Here is a 22,596-nt window from a genome sequence, read left to right on the forward strand (position 1 = left end):
CCTCTTTCTGTCTCTCCTTCTCCCTGTCTGACTCTCAAATAAATAAATATTTTAAAAAAATAAAATGAAAATGGTCTAAAATTGGTTAAAGAGTCAAAGTACCTCTCTCAGAAACATTTACATAATCTGGGTCTTCCGTGGACGGGAGACCTTGATTTCTGTGGCAATGTCCTTTGCCTCACCACTGTTACCCTCCATCTCCTCTTTGCCTTTTGGGCTCCCTAGGTATCCTGTTGTGTTGTCTAAACCTTGTGCTTTGCCTGTTGCTTGTTTTCAATGTTTGGAGATCACTTAGCCTTTTCTAGTGTGTAGGGAGGGGCTTTATTTTATTGTCATAGGCTAACACAGGGTAGACTGAAGCTATGGAAACCACAGCTCTGGCGTGCTTGAATAAAGCATGCAGCTCTTACCCGCAAAATGGAGAATTCAGAGGTTTGATTCTTCATAGGCTTCTGGTGAGGCTTAAAGAAGAGGATCACTTTCTGGAGATTAGTTCAGTGCCTGGCACCTAGGGAGTACTCAGTTAACGGGACCCCTAATCCTCTCACTATCATTGTGCTGGTCCTGTACTCCTCCAGGACCTGTTATAGGTTCCACATGAGGCTGAGGCTCTAGAGCAGTGATTCTCATCCCCATTAGACCCCTTTTGATGACACATATTTCTCAATGCCCCTTTACTTTAGGTTGAAATGAAATTCAAAGCTAAAAGAATCTAGATCCACAATTAGTAGCAGAGCTAGGCCTAGATCTCTTACTTAAAAATTAATATTCTCAGCCATAAAAGGAGTAAAGTTCTGACACACACTTTAGGATAGGTAAATTTTACACTAAGTAAAAGAAATCAGAATTCAGTCATATATTATAGGAGTCCATTTATATGAAATATCTAGAATAGACAAATCCATTGAGACAGAAAGGATACTGGTGGTTGCCTGGGGTTAGGTAGAGCATGGGATAGGGGGTGGGTTTCTTTTTGGAGTGATGCAAAGGTTTTGGGATTACATAAAGGTGGTGATTACCTGACACTGTGAAAGTACCATACGTCACCAATCTGTACACTTTAAAACAGCGAATTTAATGGGAGGTGAATTTCACTTCATTAAAGATAAATAAGTAAAGTTGAAAAATCAATGTTTCTCTAGACTACGCTCGTATCAATCGGAGTTCCCCAATGTACCAAAGAGTAGCATAACAGTATGATCTTTCCCTATGGTTTCTCATATTGTTGTTACAAATTTGATTTTATTACTTTTCATTTTCTGGTGATTATGCAAGGAAGATAATACCATAAATCTAGAGTAAACAGAATTTTGTGGAGAATGATTATAGGTTAAAAAAGAAAACTCAGGCATCTTGCATGGAACAGGGTGATTTTCTATTCATTAGTTCCTACAAGCTGGAGTCCATGCAATGTACAACAGAAATGCAATGGAGTCACAGGAACACAGGCTGAAATCCTGAGTCTATCACTTTACAGCGATACAGCAAGTAATTCCAGTTCTCTGAGCTGGAAACGCCCGATGTGAAACACAGTGTAGTAGAACCTCCAAACCTGGGCCACTGGAGGAAGTCATTGCAGTGATGTACATAAAATGTGTACAACAAAACTTGATTCTATACTGGAAAATTAGTTCAGCTTTAGGCACCGACTGTGGTGTTTTCCCGGGAAGCTTACTAGTGGCTCCTCAAATTCCCCTCAGAGGGCCAGAGAGGTGACCCAGTGCAGGGGAGGGATTTTCTTTCTGAAACTGAGGACATTTTCAGCTCCGGGAAAGAATTTCCGAGTGAAGACTTTCTTTGTTCAGTAACTCCATGGGATGCGCTGTTGCTCTGTGCAGATCAGAAAGCGGAAGTGGTGGGCAGAATATATTATGCATATGCATGTGTTTATAAAATAACAAGTTATCTAGAAGGGAACCCCTACATAATCAAGTCTGTCAGAAGAAAGACTCTCTGGAACCTTCATCTTTTCATCAGCTGGGAACTAAGTGGGCATTTCAAGAAAAAAAACAAGCATGTTTAGGCACAATTAATGTGTTTCTTTAATATACTATGATTCTCACCTCTGCTCTCAGTTTAACAGTACAAAACAATGTTTTAGAAAAAATACTGAGAAAAATAATCTTCATTAAAAACTCCAATAGTCACACAATTGAACACTACTACACAGTGACATGTCTGGGAGATTTGATTCATTGGGGAATGGAGGCATACAGGAATTATCTGCATCTAAACTCTCCCGTATTGGTAAACTACCCAGTTTAAAAACAATAAAGTTACAAACTGTAGCCACAGGGAACTTTGCAAGCCTAAGTCAACTTGCTGGAAGCATTCCTTTGAAAACTGGAAAAGAGGCAGAAGATTCTTAATTACTAAACTGCTGCTGTAAGCCCTCATTTTTCCAAGAACAATTCCACATGACATACACATTCATTCCCAAATCAGTTTTATACTGGTTCATCACGGATGCTGTTCAAAAACAAGAAGCCCCCTCCTACAGAAGGAAGCTTACTGGGAAGATGGACATCTTTCCTGATGATTCTGTTTCTTCTCCGTTCCAAGGAGAGCAAAGCACAGAAAAGCCTCTTGTTAAAATCCAACTATCTTCCCGAGAGCTTTGTGGTGGGGAGACAGGGGGTAGGAACAATGAGGGGATGTGAGGAATAATGTGGACGGAAAAATCTTAATTTTTTTTTTTCTGTGAAAATCCAAAGGTGCTCCATTAGAGGCTTGGTAATAAGAAGGAGTGGGATAAGAGAACTTTCTGGCACCGTTTTCCCAAGGAGAAACAGGAATCTCAGGTTCAAAGGCGCCCTGTCTAGTGTTGGGAGCTATCCTGAGGCTGGCCAGGCTTGCAGTCATGATGACAGGCACTGGGCGAGCATCCAAGGGCTCTGAGGGTCGCAGTGACATCATCTGTTACCTCAGAAACCATTCACTTGGCAAACAATCTGCAGGACACATGTCCATTCAACTGACAACGCGGAGAAAGTCTGCTGGGTCGCTCATCACAAGTGAGTTACTCGGACTGGAAAAGCAACGTGAGGGAGTTCATGGGTCTACTTTCAGTGTGGGAACTGAGAAATCAAGTGCACCAAAAGGGATCAGCGGAATCGGGTAACCCAAAATGAAAGCTTTATGTTTGAAAAAAAAAAATCACTCTGTAAATAATGACACAACAATAAGCATCGAGAAAAAAATTTGAAGGATTACTCAAACCGTCAACAATGGTTATCTGTAGGTGATCCAGTTTTATCTGTATTTTATAATTAAGGGGAAAAGGTTTGGTGTGGGCGTCTCACCTGGTGGTTAGGACACCAGTTAAGAAGCCTGAACCTCACTCTGGAGCCTGGGTTTGATTCCTGCCTCCTGCCTCCGGCTTCCTACTAATGCTGAGAGGCAGTGGTGATGTTTCCAGTAAAAGGGTTTCTGCTTACTCATAGGGGATCCCTGGAGAGCATTCCTGACTCCAAGCTTCAGCCCTGGCAACTATGGGCATCTGGGGAGTGAACCAGAGGCTGAGAGCTTTGTCTATCTGTATCTATGCCTGTCAAATAAATAAATAAAAATTAAAAACATAAATTTAACGAAAACCTTACATGTGAAACACAAAGTATACCTTTGATCAAGTGCTTTTGCATACAGAACAACATAAAGGCAGCAGCACTGAAGATTAAATGGATGCTCAAATACTAAGACAACAAACAGGCTACAATTCTCTGAATGAGAGTTAAGTGCTGTGAACCAGTGAAATATGGTCTCTTTCAATAAAGACTTGATTTAAGATTCTTTGGTGGCCCAGTTTCAAATTGAAAATGAATAAGTGAATCTTGCATCTATCTCAAGAGTGGGGAACCTTTTTTCTGCCAAGGGTCATTTGGATTTTATAACACCATCCATGGGAGATGCAAAATTATCAACTTAAAAATTAGCCTGCTATAGATTTATTGAACTTGGAGTCCTGCCTACAGTTGCCTTGGCCAGGTCAGACCAAACAATTTCAGGGGCCTCATAAGGCCCATGGGCTGGACATAACCCACTCCTGCTATCTCAATGTAGAATGAATAATTACACATTTGGTATGCCAAGGTCTGTTTTTTTCTTTTTAATCCTGGAAAACAGCTCTGTATTTCACTGATATGATTCAAACACTTAAAATAATCTCTTTTTGCAACAGAACTATAATATTAAGCCTAAAATATCTATACATCAAGGTTATGATTCACAGGATTTCACTGCAATATTGTTTATAAAGATAAAGCATAAAGGTTGCATGTACCAATGCCATCTCACTAGTCCATTTGATCAATTTCTGTTCACAACTGATCATAATGATAGGACTAAGAATCAAAGGGATCACATAAAAAAGACTAGTGTCTGAAAATAATAACTGATAGAACAAAAAAGGGAGAGAACAATCCAACATGGGAAGCAGGATACACAGCAGACTCATAGAATGGCAGACGTCCTAAACAGCACTCTGGCCTCAGAATCAGCCCTTAAGGCATTCAGATCCGGCTGAAAAGCCCATGAGAGTATTTCAGGCATGGAAAGCCAGGACACTCTGTCAAAAAAAAAAAGAAAAAAAAAAAAAGAAAAAAACAAAAACAAAAAAAACTAAATGAAAGATCGCTGTGAGTCAGATCCCAGTGGAAAGAACAGGTCATCAAAGAAGGAGGTACCTTTCTCTGAAGGGAGGAGAGAACTTCCACTTTGACTATGACCTTGTCTAAATATGATAAGAGTCGGTGAACTCAAAAGGATTCCATAGCCTTGGCATCTCATGACAAGAGCCTAGGGTGATTACTGATGCCATAAACAAGAATGTCAATTTGTTAAGTCAACAAGAGTCACTGTGCACTTACTCCTTATGTAGGATTTCTGTCCTTAATGTGCTGTACATTGTGATTTAATGCTATAACTAGTACTCAAACAGTATTTTTCACTTTGTGTTTCTATGTGGGTTCAAACTGTTGAAATCTTTACTTAATATATACTAAACTGATCTTCTGCATATAAAAAAAAAGATAAAGCATAAAGAAAATCACCCAGAAATATGTGAATTGCTACATTTTGGCACTGACATATTATAGAAAACTAAGCAGTCGCTAAAAAGGAATAATTTAGATCCACATATACAGACACTGGAAGTGCACACATAAATCTTACTTGAATGGAAAAAGCAAGGTACTGGGCAGTAGGCAGAACAGAATTTTGTTTTGTTAAAGAAGTATGTCTGCACACATTTTCTAGGAAGAATTTGTCCTCTTCTCCAACATATTTACCAGACTCATTTGTCTCTCTTCACTCAGGTCTCTGCCTAAACATCACCCCAGAGGCACACCCTGACCAATGCACAGAAAGTTGTACACCATGGAATTCTGTACCTTTTATTCTGTTGTGTTTTTCTTTACAGCATGTACCATGATCACATTTTATATTTCAGTTTTATTGAATTACTTCCTGTCTCAATTTTAGAGTGTAGTTTCCATGAGAACAGTGAAGAGTGAATTGCTGAATCTACATTCAACAGTTTGCTGCTTGCTGCTTTCTCAACAGGGCCTGGTACACAGCAGATGTTCAAATCCTTATAGAATGAATAAATATAAATACATATAGATACATGTATACCTGCATAGGTGTATGTATGTACACATATATATAGACACACATATATTTCCATACAGACAAGACAAAATAATTACACAGTGAAAGAAATCTCAAAGCATGTACACCAAGAGTTAAAACAGATTGATCATTCTATCCAAAATGTTTAGGATCAGAAGGACTTCAGATGTTGGAAATTTTTTTTTTTAAATTTTTGGAATATCTGCCTAGACTTTACTGGTTAAGTATCGCTAAGTAAAAAATCTCAAATCTGAAATGCTTTGCAATCCAAAAATTTTGAGCATCCTGCCAGATTTTTGGAGCATCTCAGATATCGGATTTCAGATTTTCAAAAAAGAATGTTCAACTGTAGTGGTTAAATTGGGGATGGGAGTGACAGATGTATAGAGGGAAAGGGAAAGGCCCTGTACCTTTTACTTAAATACTGTATCTTACTTGAACAATTCGTAGTAAGGATGAATGATGGTATGATTGAAAAAACAAATGTTGCATAAGTACCAATTTGTTGAATCTACATAATTACCTAAAAATATGTCTGGTGATGATACTTAGACATCTCTAGTTTCTCAACTGGATAATTAAAGATATTTTAATCAATTATAATTTCAATCTCATTATTTCAAGTAGTAATTACTAAACTTGAGAATGTATAGATTATCTGCCCAATTTGTTAAAAATGTAGAATCTCCAGGTCTATCCTCATAGATTCAGGAATTTTCATTAAAAAAAAATTACCCAAGGTGATTCAAAGCTCAACATTTGAGAAACCCATTTGAGATGGAACGGAGACAGGGAAGAATGAATCAACATATATTTAATGAGGACCAATTATCTGCGAGGAAATTGTGGGTAATAAACATTAGATAATTTTAATTAATTGGCCATTAGTGGATGAGTATTTCAGCTAGCTGCACTTGCAATTAATTTGTAAGTAGTTAAACACTATATCAGTCTGAATAGAACAAAATACTCCAGAAGCAAAGAGTTATGATGAAGGCTTTGTGGTTTTATTTGTGTGAATCTGTAAATAATATTACCCTCAATACAATTATTACATTATGTCTTTCTCCATTTATATGGGAGATGGCAGATGCACAAGTATCTGGCAACACGGACCAGACTACTGCTCTAACCGAGCTGATAGTAGTGGACCACCCCTTGGAAAACCTTGCTTCTGGCTTCTTTTGCCCATCACATGTCCCTTTCGTGGGGCTCAGTTTTTCCCTGTGTAAGCTCCTGGAGTTGGCATTAGGATTTCTTCTGGTCTATCCATCTCCTTTTCTAATACAAACGCACACAGATGTGATACTTCTGATACGGTGCCTCCACACGGAACGGTGCTGAGGATGTAATGGCTGCTGAGGATCTTTCAACGGCTTCTTCTTTTTTTTTTTTTTAAGATTTATTTATTTGAAAGTTAGAGCTACAGAGAGGGTGAGGTAGAGGCACAGAGAGACAGAGAGACAGAGAGACAGACACAGAGGTCTTCCATCTGCTGGTTTACTTCCCAAATGGCTGTAACAGCCAAGCTGGGCTGGTCTGAAGCCAGGAGCCATGAGATTCTTCCAGGTCTCCCACATGCATACAGGGGCCCAGAGTCTTGGGCCATCTTCTGGTGCTTTCCCAGGTACATTAGCAGGGAGCTGGATTAGAAGTGAAGAAGCCGGGTCTCAAACCAGCACCCGTGTGGGATGCTGATGCCACAGATGGAGGTTTAGCCGCTACACCACAGCACCGGCCCCTCAAACTTACACACAGCTGCGCACAGCAGGTGTACTCACAAAGGTTGCAGCCAGCTGAACATATGTATTCAGTGCTTAGTTTTATGATAAATATCCATTACAGTAAACAATTGCAAGAGTGCAAGTGAAAAACAATTCTGGGATTATTTGGTAGAGAATGGAACAGAAATGAATGGTCCACAGAATTAAAACAAGAATACCACTGTGAAAGCAGCAGCAGCAGCAGTAGTCACAATCTGGTGATAAAAACTGGTTATGAGGCTCTGAGTTATTTCCAAGATTTTTTTTTCCTGTTATCACACTCACACTTCACTCAGAAGCATACATCCTGATAAGCACTGTTTTTTAAGGGTAGGTGATGTGGTGCAGTGGTTAAGTTGCCAAGCAGGATGCCCACATCCCATACTGGAGTGCATGATTCAAGTTTCAGTTTTGCTTCCAAAGAGCTTCCTGCTAATATGCACGCTGAGAGGCAGCCAGTGTTGGCTCAAGTACTTGGGTCTCTGCCACCCACGTTGGAGACCCAGGTGAAGGTCCTGTTCTCCTGGCTTTGGCTTGATCTAGCCCTGGCTATTGAGGACATTTGGAGAGTAAACCAGTGGATGGAAGATCTCTGATTCTCTTTCTCTGTCACTCTACCTTTCAAACAAATGGAAATAAGTAAGTTCAAAAGAGATGTTTTTTAGAAAAACACAAAAAGTTAAAAATTGTGTGTATATGTATATATATAATTTTTAACACCTTTTAAACACCTTTCCTGGAATCCCATGAGTCTTTAGGTAAAAAGGAACCACCAGCAAGCACACACCACCACCCACAAAGGTTTCAAAACGACATCTTGAGAGCAAGGCGACACAATGGCTCACGGCAGACATTTTCCCTTCCCATTTCATTCTAGACTAATCAGGTGGCTCAATCTGCCCTGCTGCCAGAATAATCCATACTCCATTTAGCGCTGCTGATGATGGAGAGGAAGGAAATGAAAGAAATGGGATGCCTCAAGAGGATGACAAAGAAAAGATCACAAGGACAGGGACTGCTAATTAGCAACATATTATAGATATGGGTAAGTGCATCAGGCTTTCAACTCTTGAGCCCCAAAGTTCATATCTTAGATGGAAGTGAAAATGTGTTTGTCAGTACCATGCTGGTCTCTTTTCTCAAAAGAAGATGGACAACTGGGAGCCTGGGCTGAAGGCCCGTGCAAACAGACCTGCTGCGGCAATGGGTTTCACTGCTTGCCAGTGGAGGCTGCCTCTGACCAGCACAGTTCTCTCTTCCCTCAGTAACTTATTTATAATCAGCTCTTAAAATCTTCAAACCATCTGTTCTTCTAGCAGAAGTAATTTTCCCCTGAACATCACCTAGACTGTGAATCAGAAGCAGGGAACCCTCACCAGTAGTTTTTTCAGTCCTTCCTAAGGCACTGAAGATTTTGAGCAACTCAGAGGAATCCTACAGCAATGGATCGTAAAACACCTCCAGGCTTGAGGTGTAAGTTCCAGTGCCTTTTGGGAAGCAGGATTCAGTTTACATCCTCAACCTCTTGCTCTGAGACTGCTGGGGATGACATTCCCCTGGCCACAGAATAGCCAACCCTTAGCTGGTTAAGACAATGATGGGATCCAAAGAGTTCTCAGCCAACAGTCTGGGACAGTGGTCCAAAAGAAAGAAAATATTCACAAGGTGTTGGGGGGGTGGGGAGGAAGGGAGGGAGGGAGGGAGAGGGAGAGAGAGAGAGAGAGAGAGAAAGACAGAGAAGGGGGAGGGGATTTTAATACCGTGAAAAATACACACACACTGACTTTTTGGGCTGCTCTAATAAAATGGGAACATGGTGTTTTTAGTCTTCTCTTAAAAGCCTCTAGCCTGTCTTTTTCCTGCTGGATTTACAATGCTAAAAAAGCAAAATCCCAGAAACCTATTTCTGTTTACTTAAGAAGGATAAAGTGTTACCCCAAAACAGAGGGGCCTTTTACAGACATTGGAAAACAAATGGTTTAAGAGCATTAAGATCTACATATCTCTCATGCCAGCACATTTAAAGTCATCAATCAAACATAATCCTGAACATACGAGGTGCAAAAGTGCTAAAAAGGCCCCATTAAAATCCAAGCCTTTTCAGGTGTACCACCGAATCCTGAGAATTATATACAAGCAGAAACAGCTCTAGTTTATACACACAATACCATTAGGGACAATTTATCATGTCTTTAAAAGTGATATATAGTACATTGTGAAATTGCTTATTAACTCCAGAAATAACAAACCCAGCTTGTCTAAATGCACTTGAATACCCCTAATTGGAATTTTGAAAACTTAAGTTAGTGCGCATTCTTATTTACATAGCTGAAACTTTCTACTAATCTACCTGCTAACTTGTATCAGATTTTTTAATTCATAGTTTTAAACCAGCATTAGAAGTTATGACTATTTTAACAAAAAAATTTAAGACATTTGAAAGAGGTCTAATATAACAAATGCTTAAAACAACAAAGATTCATGAACAAGTTAGCTCTGGGTAAAAAATCTAAATTTTAGGAATTGATTATTATATACTCCAAATCATATTTTTCTTTAAAGCTATAGCCAGTCTGTACCTCTTTCATGATTTCTCCTTAATCCATTATAAAGAAATACACATGCAACTGTCTGTAGTTCCAGCTCTTCTACCTGATTTTATTATACCTCTTCTTTCTTTTAAGATACTTTTGATTCTGTAAGTATAAAATTTCATATATAAAAATGGCACTCGTGGTCTGCATTAATCTCCACCAAAACCAAAGCTAAAATCTGCAGATGAAATAAGCAGAAAAAGCTCGGAAGCCAGGACAGACCTTGCTATACCTGCTGTGCCTCACGCCAATTAATGTTTTTCATTTTTATTTATTTGAAAGGCAGTGTTAGAGAGAGAGAAAGAGAGAGAGAGAGAGAGATTGATTCAGAGAGAGATTGATTCAGAGAGATCTTGCATCCACGGTTCACTCCCCAAATGACAGCAACAGCTGGGGCTGGGCCAGGCTGAAGCCAGGAGCCAGGAGTTTCATCTGGGTCTCCCACGTGGGTTCAGGGATTCAAGAACTTGGGCCATCTTCCACTGCTTTCCCAGGCCATTAGCAAGGAGCTGGATCAGAAGTGGAGCAGCAGGGATATGAACCAGTGCCAATATGGGAAGCTGGCACTGCAGGTAGTGGCTTTACATGCTATGACACAGGCTGGCCCCTCAATTAATGTGAAAACTCTAAAAACAATTGCATTCTGAGGTCTATCTCTGGAGCACAGGCCCAGTCTCCAGTTTGGCTTTTAGGCATATGGCTTGCTTTCCACATTTTTAAAAAAGATTTATTTATTTATTTGAGAGGCAGGGTTACAGATGGAGAAGGGGGAGACAGAGAGAAAAGTCTTCCACCTGCTGGTTCACCCTCCAAATGGTTACAACGGCCCGAGCTGGGTCAATCTGAAGCCAGGAGCCAGGAGCCAGGAGCTTCTTCTGGCTCCCAGCGGGTGCAGAGGCCCAAGTACTTGGGCCATCTTCTACTGCTTCCCCAGGCCCCGGCTTTCTGCATTTTGTCAGTATGTTTTTGTGCTCACAATTTGGTGGGACTGCTGCACTTTAATTGCAAGATTGTTACCCTGCATGCAGAAGACCTCACCATCAATGACCCTGCAGCTGACTCTGTGCACAGTAGAATCAGTTAGAACAAAGCACCCCAGACTCACTCTTGATTCCCATACCTGAAAAATAATATAATTTATGTGCTAACTCAGCCAACATTGAGTGTCAGAATCTGTACCTTTTTTAAAAAAACTTTTACTTAATAAATATAAATTTTGAAAGTACAACTTTTGGATTATAGTGGTTTTTCCCCCCATAACCTCCCTACCACACACATACCACCATATCTCCTACTCCCTCTCCCATCCCATTCTTCATTAAGATTCATTTTTAATTATATTTATATACAGAAGATCAACTTAGTATATACTAAGTAAAGATTTCAACAGATTGCACCCACACAGACACACAAAGTATAAAGTACTGTTTGAATACTAGTTTTACTGTTAATTCGCATAGTACCTTCTAAATGTAACCCATATTTCAAGAGCATGTAGCCTGGAAAATGGAGACAAGCATGAAAAACACACAGGAGAGAGAGAGAGAGAGAGAGAGAGAGAGAGAGAGAGAAAGAGATGTTACAGGAACTCTGAGGGAGTGGTTCCATGGGGAAGACAATGAAAGGTGTTACAGAGTGGGCAATTAAGAATTCCGTTCTAGTCCCGGTCGGGGCACCGATCCTGTCCCGGTTGCCCCTCTTCCAGGCCAGCTCTCTGCTGTGGCCAGGGAGTGCAGTGGAGGACAGCCCAAGTGTTTGGGCTCTGCACCCCATGGGAGACCAGGATAAGCACCTGGCTCCTGCCATCGGAACAGCGCGGTGCGCCGGCCGCAGCGCGCTACCGCGGCGGCCATTGGAGGGTGAACCAACGGCAAAAGGAAGACCTTTCTCTCTGTCTCTCTCTCACTGTCCACTCTGCCTGTCAAAAAAAAAAAAAAAAAAAAAAAAAGAATTCCGAGCTATCAGCCACAAATGGAACAGCCAAGGCAAAGCAAATATAATACAGAGCCCTAGAGACCAAGTCCAGAGCCAAGCAGGATACATCAATGCTCAATAAGATGATATACAGGAATCTCAGTGATGGCAGCAACTGGGGGGATGGCTCCCTGATCAGAAGAATTGGCCTGTGAAATCTGGAAAGGCACTTAACCTTCAGGTCTCATCTGAAAACTAGGAACAATAATGTCGATCTCATAATGATGTTGTAGGAACAAGAGACATATATACAAGCCATTTATAAGTGTACCCTAATTCAACATTTCCCACATCTTGTTTCATGAGATGTTAGTCAGATGAACATGATATGTTGAGAAACTCATCACTACACAAAGCAGAACAGGGCTCTGACTTCCTGGAACCAATACTCTGCTCACATCTCATCTGTCTCTCCGAGAGAGGGGGCAGTATACAGCCCTGCCTAGGACACTGGACCATGAAGCCTTCTTTTGGTAGAACAACTCTTTCTGCAAGGAAACACACATGGGAAAGCATCAGTGCTACATGTCTATACGTGTATATATCCATTTAGAGTACAGGAGTGAATACTGGTATAGGTGGCAGTTACTGAAAACTAAAACAAGAGGATGGAAGAGAATAGACCCTGTTTCAACAAATTTCATATTTGTTTACCAAATAGTAGCCAACAGGGTAGGGTCTCTGACTTCTCTGTTTTTAGAATGCAGAAAACTCACAATGCCCTACAGTCAAGTCCTGGCCTAAAGTTAAAGGTTTCGGCCATCGGCCTTGGCCCATTGCACTGTGCTGCCCATCTGCATTGATAGCCTCAGCTCTAAAGGGCTTCACACTCATTGATCCTCACTTTTCCTAAGCATCTCAGAAGTCTCCCATCTTTTCGCTAAGGCTCAAAATCCTTAGTTCAAAACTTATCCCCAACCAGAAGTCCTTCTATTTTCATCAAAGAGAATCCATTCCTTCTTTATTTATGGACCAATAAGTAGCTTACACATCTGCTGTGGCTGTCAGCTTAGCAAGCAAGTCTTCTGAGAGCAATTCTTTTAACATGGGATCCACCAGGATTGTTTCCTCTTCATACATCCACTGTGCACAGAACCATTGCACATAAATGAAGAATAAGAGGCTGGTTGGATCAAACCGTTTCAATGATCAGTAATAGAAATACTGCAAAGAGTCAGAAATTATAGTCCAATAACAAAATGTAAATTCTATTAAAGTCCAATAATAATTAAGCAAAAAGGACAATATGCACTAAAGATACTTACCAGGTCTAAAAACACAGTGTGCTTTTACCTATTACACAGATATCCACGTTGTTGCCAGAACTTTAGTGGTGTAGTTTTAAAAGTCCTGGGATTACTTCCAGATTGTGGTGGAACAGTTTCTAAACTAAACACACAACCCAGGGGGTTGAGACCTTCCCTGACCACCTGGACAGCTACAGTCTCTGTTCCCCACATTCATTCAATTGTGTCCCTCCCGGGGTGAGACTGCCTCCTCTCTTACTCTCACTTCCCCCCTTCCAGCCTGATCCTACTACTCATGAGTTGGCAAACAAATCAGTGCTATTGTCAGGAAGAAGGTAAGCAGGATCCATGCACGTTTCAGCCCAAGCCTTGCTCCCACGGAAGGAAGTTAATTAAAGTCTCATCTAGCAGACATTCTTCCCCCAGCTGTGTCTGGTCACGAGCAGAATGATGATGATGTACATCTGGGCAAAACATTAGAGAAAAGCTCCGTAAAAATTAGGTATGGTTTGGAAATAAGAAACAACGCAGTGCGTATATTCTGCTGAAACATTAAAGAAGCACCAGGCCAGCTCTGGAGCTTGGGGGCCTCCTAGGTGGACGCAGTGAGTGGTTCGAAGAAGAGCCGCTGGGGTGTCAGTACAGCTCCTAAAATGAGACTGAAGATGCCTGGGCCTTGCAGGGCCTATGTCTTTGCACCGCTGGGGAGCCACCCCTGCTCCAGGTATACATGCCCGCACAATCCTCTCTCAGCAGTATGTTTGCACACACACATGTGCTTGCACACACAGGTTGGGTTAGAGGAACTGTCATCATTAGCATGTCTGTGGTAGTTCCACATATTTACACACAGCAAGCTCCCTTTCCACTGCTTTTCCCAAAGGAAACATTTTTACTCCAGATGCAATGGATTGGCTCGGGCCATACATATACTTATCCCTTCAATCACAAGATTCAGTTGGGAAACAAACTCTAGTTTGACATGACACTACCACTATGGCAATCTGCTGAATCCACTGCACTGTACATATGAGTTCTTTAAACAAACCAAAACCAAACTGTGTTTATTAATGTGCCAGGCACTATGCCAGGCGATGTGTTTACCTTGCCTTACAGATTCTCCCAAGACAGTTTCTTACCTGAAACCTAAGTAATATCTGGCTCCTCATCATGAGAGGCTGTGTGAACAAAACCCACTTCTCTAATTTCAGTCTATCTCCTCTAACCTCTCCTTCCCACCTTAAGTCAACCCAACCTGCTTCCTGTCTACCCGCTGTTCCCTGGGATGTCCTAATAGTCTCCAGTCACGGCAAACTCAAGAACATATATCCAGTGCAAACTCAAGAACATGTATCCAGTATGCCTGAGGCCCAGTGCCCACCCAGCCACTGTAGTCACATTTTAACTTTTGCAATATTTTAAGGCCCGGTTCAAAAATCATTTACTTAAGAAAATCATTTACTTCATAAATTCTCTTCTCAGGACTTATCCTCCCTTCCCTGGGCCATAATTTATCTCTCTTTCCTAACACTTGGTTGGGATCACCTTTTGACATTTATAATTTATATATCGTAAGATCACTTTTTCATGGCTCTTAGGTTAGTGCCTAATATTTATTGGGAGTTTTATTGTGGTGCGGGCAGACTATTAAATGCTACTGAACTCATTTAATTTTCACAATTCTATTAAGTACTACCAATATTGCCATATTACAGATGAGAACAAGAGATTCAGAGAAATTGATCAAAGTCAAGATATAAGTAGAAGAGTGTGGTCTTATACATCTATTCCTATCTTCAGTCCCAAGTATCTTCTATCTTGCTGGCAAATGGCACTTTAAAAAATTTTTTTTGCTGTTATACAGAAATGCACATGTATTTTATAAAACGCTTGGATCTAGGCAATTCTACTTTTATTCTTTCTATAGTGATAATTGATATTTTATCATGTATTTGTAACAAAGTTCAAAGTCAATGAGTATCTTTACTTCTTTCTTGAAAGTCATAAGGCCCTCACCACACTTTAACTCTGATTAATCTTCGTCCATCTTCTGATAACAGGGCAAAGTAGCAAGATTTTAGTTCTTTTTTTTTTTTTTCCTTAAGATTTATTTATTTATTTGAGACATAGACTCACAGACAGAGAGAGGCAGAGACAGACAGAAAGGTCTTCCATCCACTGGTTCACTCCCCTAATGGCCAAAACAGCCAGAGCTGGACCACTCCGAAACCAGGAGTCAGGAGCTTCTTCAGGGTCTCTCCAGTGGGTCCAGGGGCCAAGCACTTGGGCCATCCTCCACTGCTTTCCCAGGCCATAGGCAGAGAGCTGGATCTGAAGAGGAGCAGCTGGACATGGACAGGAACCTGCAGCCATGTGGGATGCCAGCTCTGCAGGCAGAGGCTTAGCTTACTCTGCACAGCGCCCTCGTTCTTTTGTTTTTAAATGACCTCTTAGATGCTGTTAGTATTGTTTTTAAAATCTGAATTGTCAATGCAAATCTTCAGGTACTTGCTTAAATTTCATTAAGATGTCTTCACCTTGTATCGTCTTCTTGTATCTTAGCTCTTCCTTACAGAGTCATTCTCCCACTTTCTGAAATACTTCTTTTAGGGAATTCCTTTAGTGAAAATCTACAGATGGTAATCTTGTAGTTTTTGTTTTTCTGAAAATGCTACTTTGCTCTTGTTATTCAAAGATTCTTTCCTGTGAAGACAATTCTAAGCTGGCAATTATTTTCTCCTAAAACTTGGAAGACAAGTTTTATTCCATTGTCTTTTGTCTTCAATTCTTACTGAGTTGTCTACTTTTAATCTAACTTATCATTTGTTTATAGGTGATGTGTTTTTTATCTTTGTCTGCTTTTTCTTTTCATTGGCTTTGGTGTTCTGTGTTTTCACTACAATATAGCTAGATGTGAAATTTGTTGTATTTCTTCTGTTTGCCATATGTTTTGTATCTGTGGATATATATCTTTTTGTTAGGTTAGGTTAGGAAAATGCTCAGCTATAATCATTTTTTTTTTTTTTTTTGAAAATCTGAGAGGGATGAGGGAGAGAGGAAGGAGACTTGCATTTATGATAATATTCCTTTTTCTTTGTATGGTAAATTTTGTTTATAAATTCATATTTTATTGAACTTCAACTGTGAGAATTCGGAAAACCTAACTTAGGGATGTCTTTCTCCAGAAAATTAAAATATTTACTTTTGCTGGAAGAAAAGTAGATATTATTTACCCAGAACTATTTAAAACCTCTTCAAGGATACTAGCTAAACAGAGGAGTTTCCGGTTTAGCTTTCCCACTGTGTGTGGATGCATGTGTGGCTGTATCCCTGTGCAGACTCTTATGCAAGTGTGCAAGCACTCCAGTGTGTTAGATTCCCAAACAGCATTTCTGGTTGCGTTTGGTCCCTGGACAACGTGGACTTCTTAGCCCACGGCTCTCCATTCTGCTTTTAGTTTACTATTTCCCTCTTTCTCCTCTTGGATATTTCCCTTGTTTTCTTGAAAATCCTTCAAGGTACCAAATAATACATTTTAATTTATTTCCTATCTAGCTATATTATAGGTAGAGGCACTCCTATCTCAACTAAGATTTCATTTTTTCTTGCCTGTACTAGAATTCTAGGGTTTGAGCATTAAGTAGAATCACTATTATTTATTTCATTATTTTCTAGAGGCCTACATTTTCCTTTTATTACAGAATAATAGGAGTTAGGCTAGAAAAGCATCCAAGTTATTACTTAGTACAGTATTTCCCACTGGTGGGACTGGTGGTATTTGGGGCAGGACGATGCCTTATCCCATAAAACCACCCCGAATGCTGAAAGACATTTAACATTCCTAGCATCTGCCTGCTGAAGCTTGATAAAACAATTTAAAATATTGCTCACTTTCAGAAGCCTCCTAGCTTTAGAATTTTAATGCTGGATTCTCTTTATTTTACAAATAGAAAATGCCTGCCTTTAAAACAAAGAACAAGAGGCCTTTGCAGAAGGTTAAGCCGCCACTTGCAGCACCAGAATCCCATGTGGGCACTGGTTCGAGTCTTGGCTGCTCCACTTCCAATCCAGCTCCCTGCTAATGTGCCTGGGAAAGCAGAAGATGGCCCACGTCCATGGGCCCCTGCACCCATGTGGGAAACCCAGAGAAAACTCCTGGCTCCTGGCTTCGGCCTGGCTCAGCCCTGGTCATTGCCACTATTTGGGGAGTGAACCAGGGGATGGAAAAGAAGACCTCTGTGTCTCTCCTCTCTCTCTGACTTTCAAATAAATAAATAAATATTAAAAAAAGACAAAGCGCAAAACCCAATTATGGCCCATGCAGAGGCTAAACATGGCCGAGCTCTCACGTCTGCCTCTGGGCACATCTCTACCACATTTTGGCTCACTCCATGAGATCCAACCATACTGTCTTTCAGTTCCTAGGTGTGCCTTGCTTCCTCTGGCCCCAGGGCCTTTGCAATTGGCTCTTTCTTCTTCTAGTCGATTATCCCCATCTCTCATCCTCCCCTTTCCACTTTGCTTGCTTAACTCTTACTTATTTTCAGATCACATATCAAAAAGCACTTATTTAGCTGGCGCCGTGGCTTAACAGGCTAATCCTCCACCTTGTGGCACCGGCACACCGGGTTCTAGTCCCAGTTGGGGCACCGGATTCTGTCCCGGTTGCCCCTCTTCCAGGCCAGCTCTCTGCTATGGCCCGGGAAGGCAGTGGAGGATGGCCCAAGTCCTTGGGCCCTGCACCCTCATGGGAGACCAGGAGAAGCACCTGGCTCCTGCCTTCGGATCAGCATGATGTGCCGGCCGCAGTGGCCATTGGAGGGTGAACCAACGGCAAAAAGGAAGACCTTTCTCTCTGTCTCTCTCTCTCACTATCCATTCTGCCTGTAAAAAAAGAAAAAAAAAAAAAGCACTTATTTAAGAAAGTTTCCCTGACCTCCAGGCTTGAAACAAAATCCTCTATTACACACTTTAACAGCCCTCTGGGTTTCCATCACTCCACTCAACATGATGTAAAATTGATATATTTTAATGGCTATTTCCATCACTAGGCTGCAAAGTCCACGAGAGGTAGGGATATCTTTGTCTACCACTAACTTAACTGTATTTGCCAAGTGCCTGTCACATATTAGGGGCTCAAAAATATTTGATAAATAAATTAACAACCTAAAAAGTCACTGATGTGACTCTCTTATTAAAGAAACAAGAGATGGAGCCGTTGCTGTGGTGTGGCAGGTAAAGCCACTGCCTGCAGTGTCAGCATTCCATATGGGCGCTGGTTCAAGTCACGGCTGTTCCACTTCCCATCCAGCTCTCTGCTATGGCCTGAAATTGCAGTACAAGATGGCCTAAGTGCTTGGACCCCTGCACCCAGGTGGGAGACCCAGAGGAAGCTGCTGGCTCCTGGCTTCAGATAGGCTCAGCTCCGGCCGTTGCGGCCAATTGGGGAGTGAACCAGCAGATGGAAGACCTCTCTCTCTCTCTGCCTCTCCTTCTCTCTGTGTAACTCGGACTTTCAAATAAATAAATAAGCCTAAAAAAAAAAAAAAAAAAAAAAAAGAAGAAGAAGAAGAAGAAGAAGAGTTGCATTCTCTAGAAAAAGTGAAGATGCCCTTGAAAATATCCACCAGGACCTGGGGCACATAAAAAAATCTCCCTAAATACTAATTTATACAGCCTTCTGCTGCCATGTGTTCCCCAAATGGAAATCTCTTGATCAACAATATCCCAGGAAAACCCTTGCCCTTGCTAAACCATCAGGACAGCTGACTCTAGCAAATGTTTTTTCACTCAGGGTGTTCAATAACTTGAATTTTTAAAGCCAATATGTATGTTTCAGAGAGCTGATATCATGAACTGCTACACAGTCTTATTGGAAATCTTTAACCTATTGCCAAAATGAACTTTGGGTAATTATGGATTTTTAAGTTCCTCAACTAACAATTTCAGCAATGATCCACTTGCCATATTTTTGGGAGACCAAAATTCCTTTATCTGTATACTCCATTTGTTTCCTGGGCTTGACCCATCAATATGATTCTATTTAAAGCTACTTACCCATGGTGGTACTTATGGAAAAAAAGTATTTCCACACTTTTTGTCCACATTCGCGTTTGTGGAATTGACCTTCCTTTGTACTAAAAAGCTTCTGTGCTGCCAGAGACCTCATAGGATTCACACTGTTGTGACTTCCTTCACAACATCTGACAACAGCCTCTTGGGTTAGCCTGACGTTACAAACTGACCAGGCCTACAAAATCTCCATGCATCCCTTAAGATGCCCAGACCTCTCAATGCCTACCTGTCCATTCAAGTACGCAGGAGCTTGCTTGGGGTGTTCTCTAGTTATCCAGAAAAAGAAAAGAAAACGTGCCTCAAAGCCTCTTTCATTTTTTTGAGAATGTCCTTGTATTTTCTGGTGAGAAACTCACTGGGTCCGCCAACCACCTGGTATGGTGAAGCCATGGGTGGTCTTTTGTTATTCCCATAAACTTGTGGTAAACCACAAAACAGTGAACCAAATATAAACCGCTGCTGTCTATACTCTTTCCCTCCTCAAATGTAGTTAGGTTTCATTCACCTCTTAAAAAAGGAAAACCGCCACCACCTCGGATGACAAGGATGTGAGCAGACAATAGTTGTGAAGGAAGAGGCACTTGGGCACTTGATGAAGCGGGAGGCCTGCTGCAAGGCCTCAAGGAAAATTGCTTCATAAGACTCAAAGTCAGGCTTGGCACAGGGACAGACTGTCGGGGAGGGTAGCCTATCACTGCCTCCCTTCGATAACAAATTCCGGTGTTAACTGAGCACATTTCCAAGGGGAAAATTGACATATTAGAACCCATAAGGGTTACTTCCTCTAAAACTCACTTCTCTTGGTTAAAAAGGTAAAACATGAAAATAATTTCACCAAATCAAACCTGAGTTTTTAGAGAGATGAGTGAGAAAGATGGGAGAATAAAAAGGAACAACAACAATGACGACAAAATGGTTAACGGAGGCTGTGGAGTCTCCCCAGCTCGGCAATATGAGCCTAATTGAGGCTGACGCATGACAGACTCGCATGGACGGTATCGCCCGGGCTCTCACTGAAGCTGCTGACAGAGGGTAAACGGTGCACGGCGGCAGGGCCTGCCCTGGCCTGGCGTGGCCGCGGAGGTGCACCGAGCCTGTCAGGAGAGAGCGTGAGGGCTAATGAAGGGCAGCCCTTGTTTTTAAAATTCTTCTCACTTGGTTTTGGATCAGACTCTACACCATGAAGCCTTCGCAACCTTTTAGTACTTAGTTAAGGATATGTGACGCTTATTTAAAAATTAATGCATTCTAATCAATTTAAAGTTAGACAGTGAAGAGTGTGCAGAAGAGGGGAGACAAAAAGAGAAAAATAGCAGGATGGGGAAAAAAGCAAGCGAGAGAATGAGCTCTACAGATAAGGAGGAAGGTGGAAGGCCTGAGAGTCCCAGTGTTTTTAGACACCTTCGTAAAAAGAATTTTGTAATGATGGCTGGATCAACATGAAGTCACAAGAGCAAAATCTGCTCTTTGTATGTTCTCCTGATAGGAGGAAAATTCTTAGATATTTTGTCCAAAGTGCTGGGTGATAAGCTATCAACGCACACATACAAACCTAAACACAGAAGACAGAAATGCATACAAATTGATATCTCCTTTGGGTCAAAATTATTTTATTCATTAGATTATAAAATTAGAATCAATTATCTAAAATAAATTTCGGTGTGAGATAAAAATTGGACTGGATGACTTCAGAGATCTTTTCGAAGTCAAGGATTCTTTGATTTTATGCTCCATTTTGCCTGGAGTTTTGGCTTGGGAAATATCTCTGAAAAGAAAATGAGATTACCAGGCTCAGGAGGTTATTGATTTTGTGGGTTTTTACCTAGAGCATCAACAGCTCATCACTGGCCTCTGTGAATTCTCAGAGACACTACTGGGGCTGCCCACATTTTCCACAGGCTTGGCCACAATGTGGTCTTAACCAGATGATCTTCAAAAAACTTGGGGAAAATGTGACTAGAAAAGTATGTACTGTGTATGCTCTCCTCAGAATACTGAAGATGATGTTAATTGGAATGAGGTAAGTTAAAGGCACTGCAGGTAAAACAAAACAAAGCTACACATCAACGCTAGCATCCCTTACATCTGTATACTTTGTGAATTCAGTATCTCTCCAAGTGTTGTTTTTTTTTTTTTCTCTTCTTTTCCTAAATGTTTACCATAAATTTTCTGCAAATATTTTACTTAAAAGCTAGGGTGTAGTCTTTTAAAATGTCTGGGTGGGGCCAGTGCTGTGGCACAGTGGGTAAAGCCACTGCCAACAGTGCCGGCATCCCATATGGGCACGGGTTCAAGACCTGGCTGCTCCACTTCCGATCCAGCTCTCTGCTATGGCCTGGGAGAACAGTAGAGGATGGCCCAAGTCCTTGGGCCCCTGCACCCAGGTGGGAGACCTGGAGGAAGTTCCTGATCCTGGCTCTGGATTGGCCCAGCTCCACCTGTTGCAGCCGTTTGGGGTCTGAACCAGCGGATAGAAGACCTCTGGCTCTCTCTGCCTCTCCTTCTCTCTCTGTGTAACTCTGACTCTCCAATAAATAAATAAGTAAATACACCTTTAAAAATAAAAATAACATGGAATGTCTGGGAATATGTCATAACTTCATGGTCATGAGGCTAATCTCCATCTCTTTATGAGATGCATGATGGCAGTGATTTGCCCAAGGGTTGCTGGGAACTTCATCAGCAGGTCGCCAGCCACACAGGTTGGGTCCACCACTCCACAAGAAACCACCTAATTTGTCAAACTCAGTGCATGTATTTCATCCACATGAGCTTGTTTTCCTTTTTTTTTTTTTAAATCGAGGGATAGTAATATGGGAGGGAGGGACAGATACCAGATAAATGCTTAAAATAATTTATGATGACAAAGTATTCAGAACAAAGACTTTAAGAATTAAGGATTAATGAGATATGATCTGTCTTCACAGCTTATACTCTTGAATTTTTTTGGAGTTCTTTTCATCATTACCATAAATAATTATTTTTAAAGCCAATTGTAAACATCCAAAAAGGAGTTTTTGTACATTTCTAATGATCTTGCTCCATAGCTGAGGTTCCCTCTGCTAATTTAATCATTTAAACTCTTTGTTTACTATCACTTGCTTCCTTTTCTTAAATTTCTTATTCTAATGCATTGTCTTTCAAAGAGCAGAAATACACTTCATCACTTAATCCTTCCCCAAAGCATATACCCACTTTATATACAGTATGATTAAGTGGCCAGGTATAAGAAGAATTTCTTAAGATTTACTGATATTCAAAGAAGATCCACTTTTTATCATAACCATATGTCTCACCCAAACCCCCCATTTTTAC

At 41.0% G+C, this 22,596-nt stretch overlaps 1 protein-coding gene across 3 annotated transcripts in view; it reads right to left on the minus strand.

Annotated features, from left to right (window-relative positions):
* Positions 1-22,596, minus strand: part of VTI1A (vesicle transport through interaction with t-SNAREs 1A) — a 388,014-nt gene that overhangs the window by 192,978 nt on the left and 172,440 nt on the right. The window lies entirely within an intron of this gene.

Source organism: Lepus europaeus, chromosome 17 (assembly GCF_033115175.1).
Source record: "Lepus europaeus isolate LE1 chromosome 17, mLepTim1.pri, whole genome shotgun sequence".
Classification (NCBI taxonomy): domain Eukaryota; kingdom Metazoa; phylum Chordata; class Mammalia; order Lagomorpha; family Leporidae; genus Lepus; species Lepus europaeus.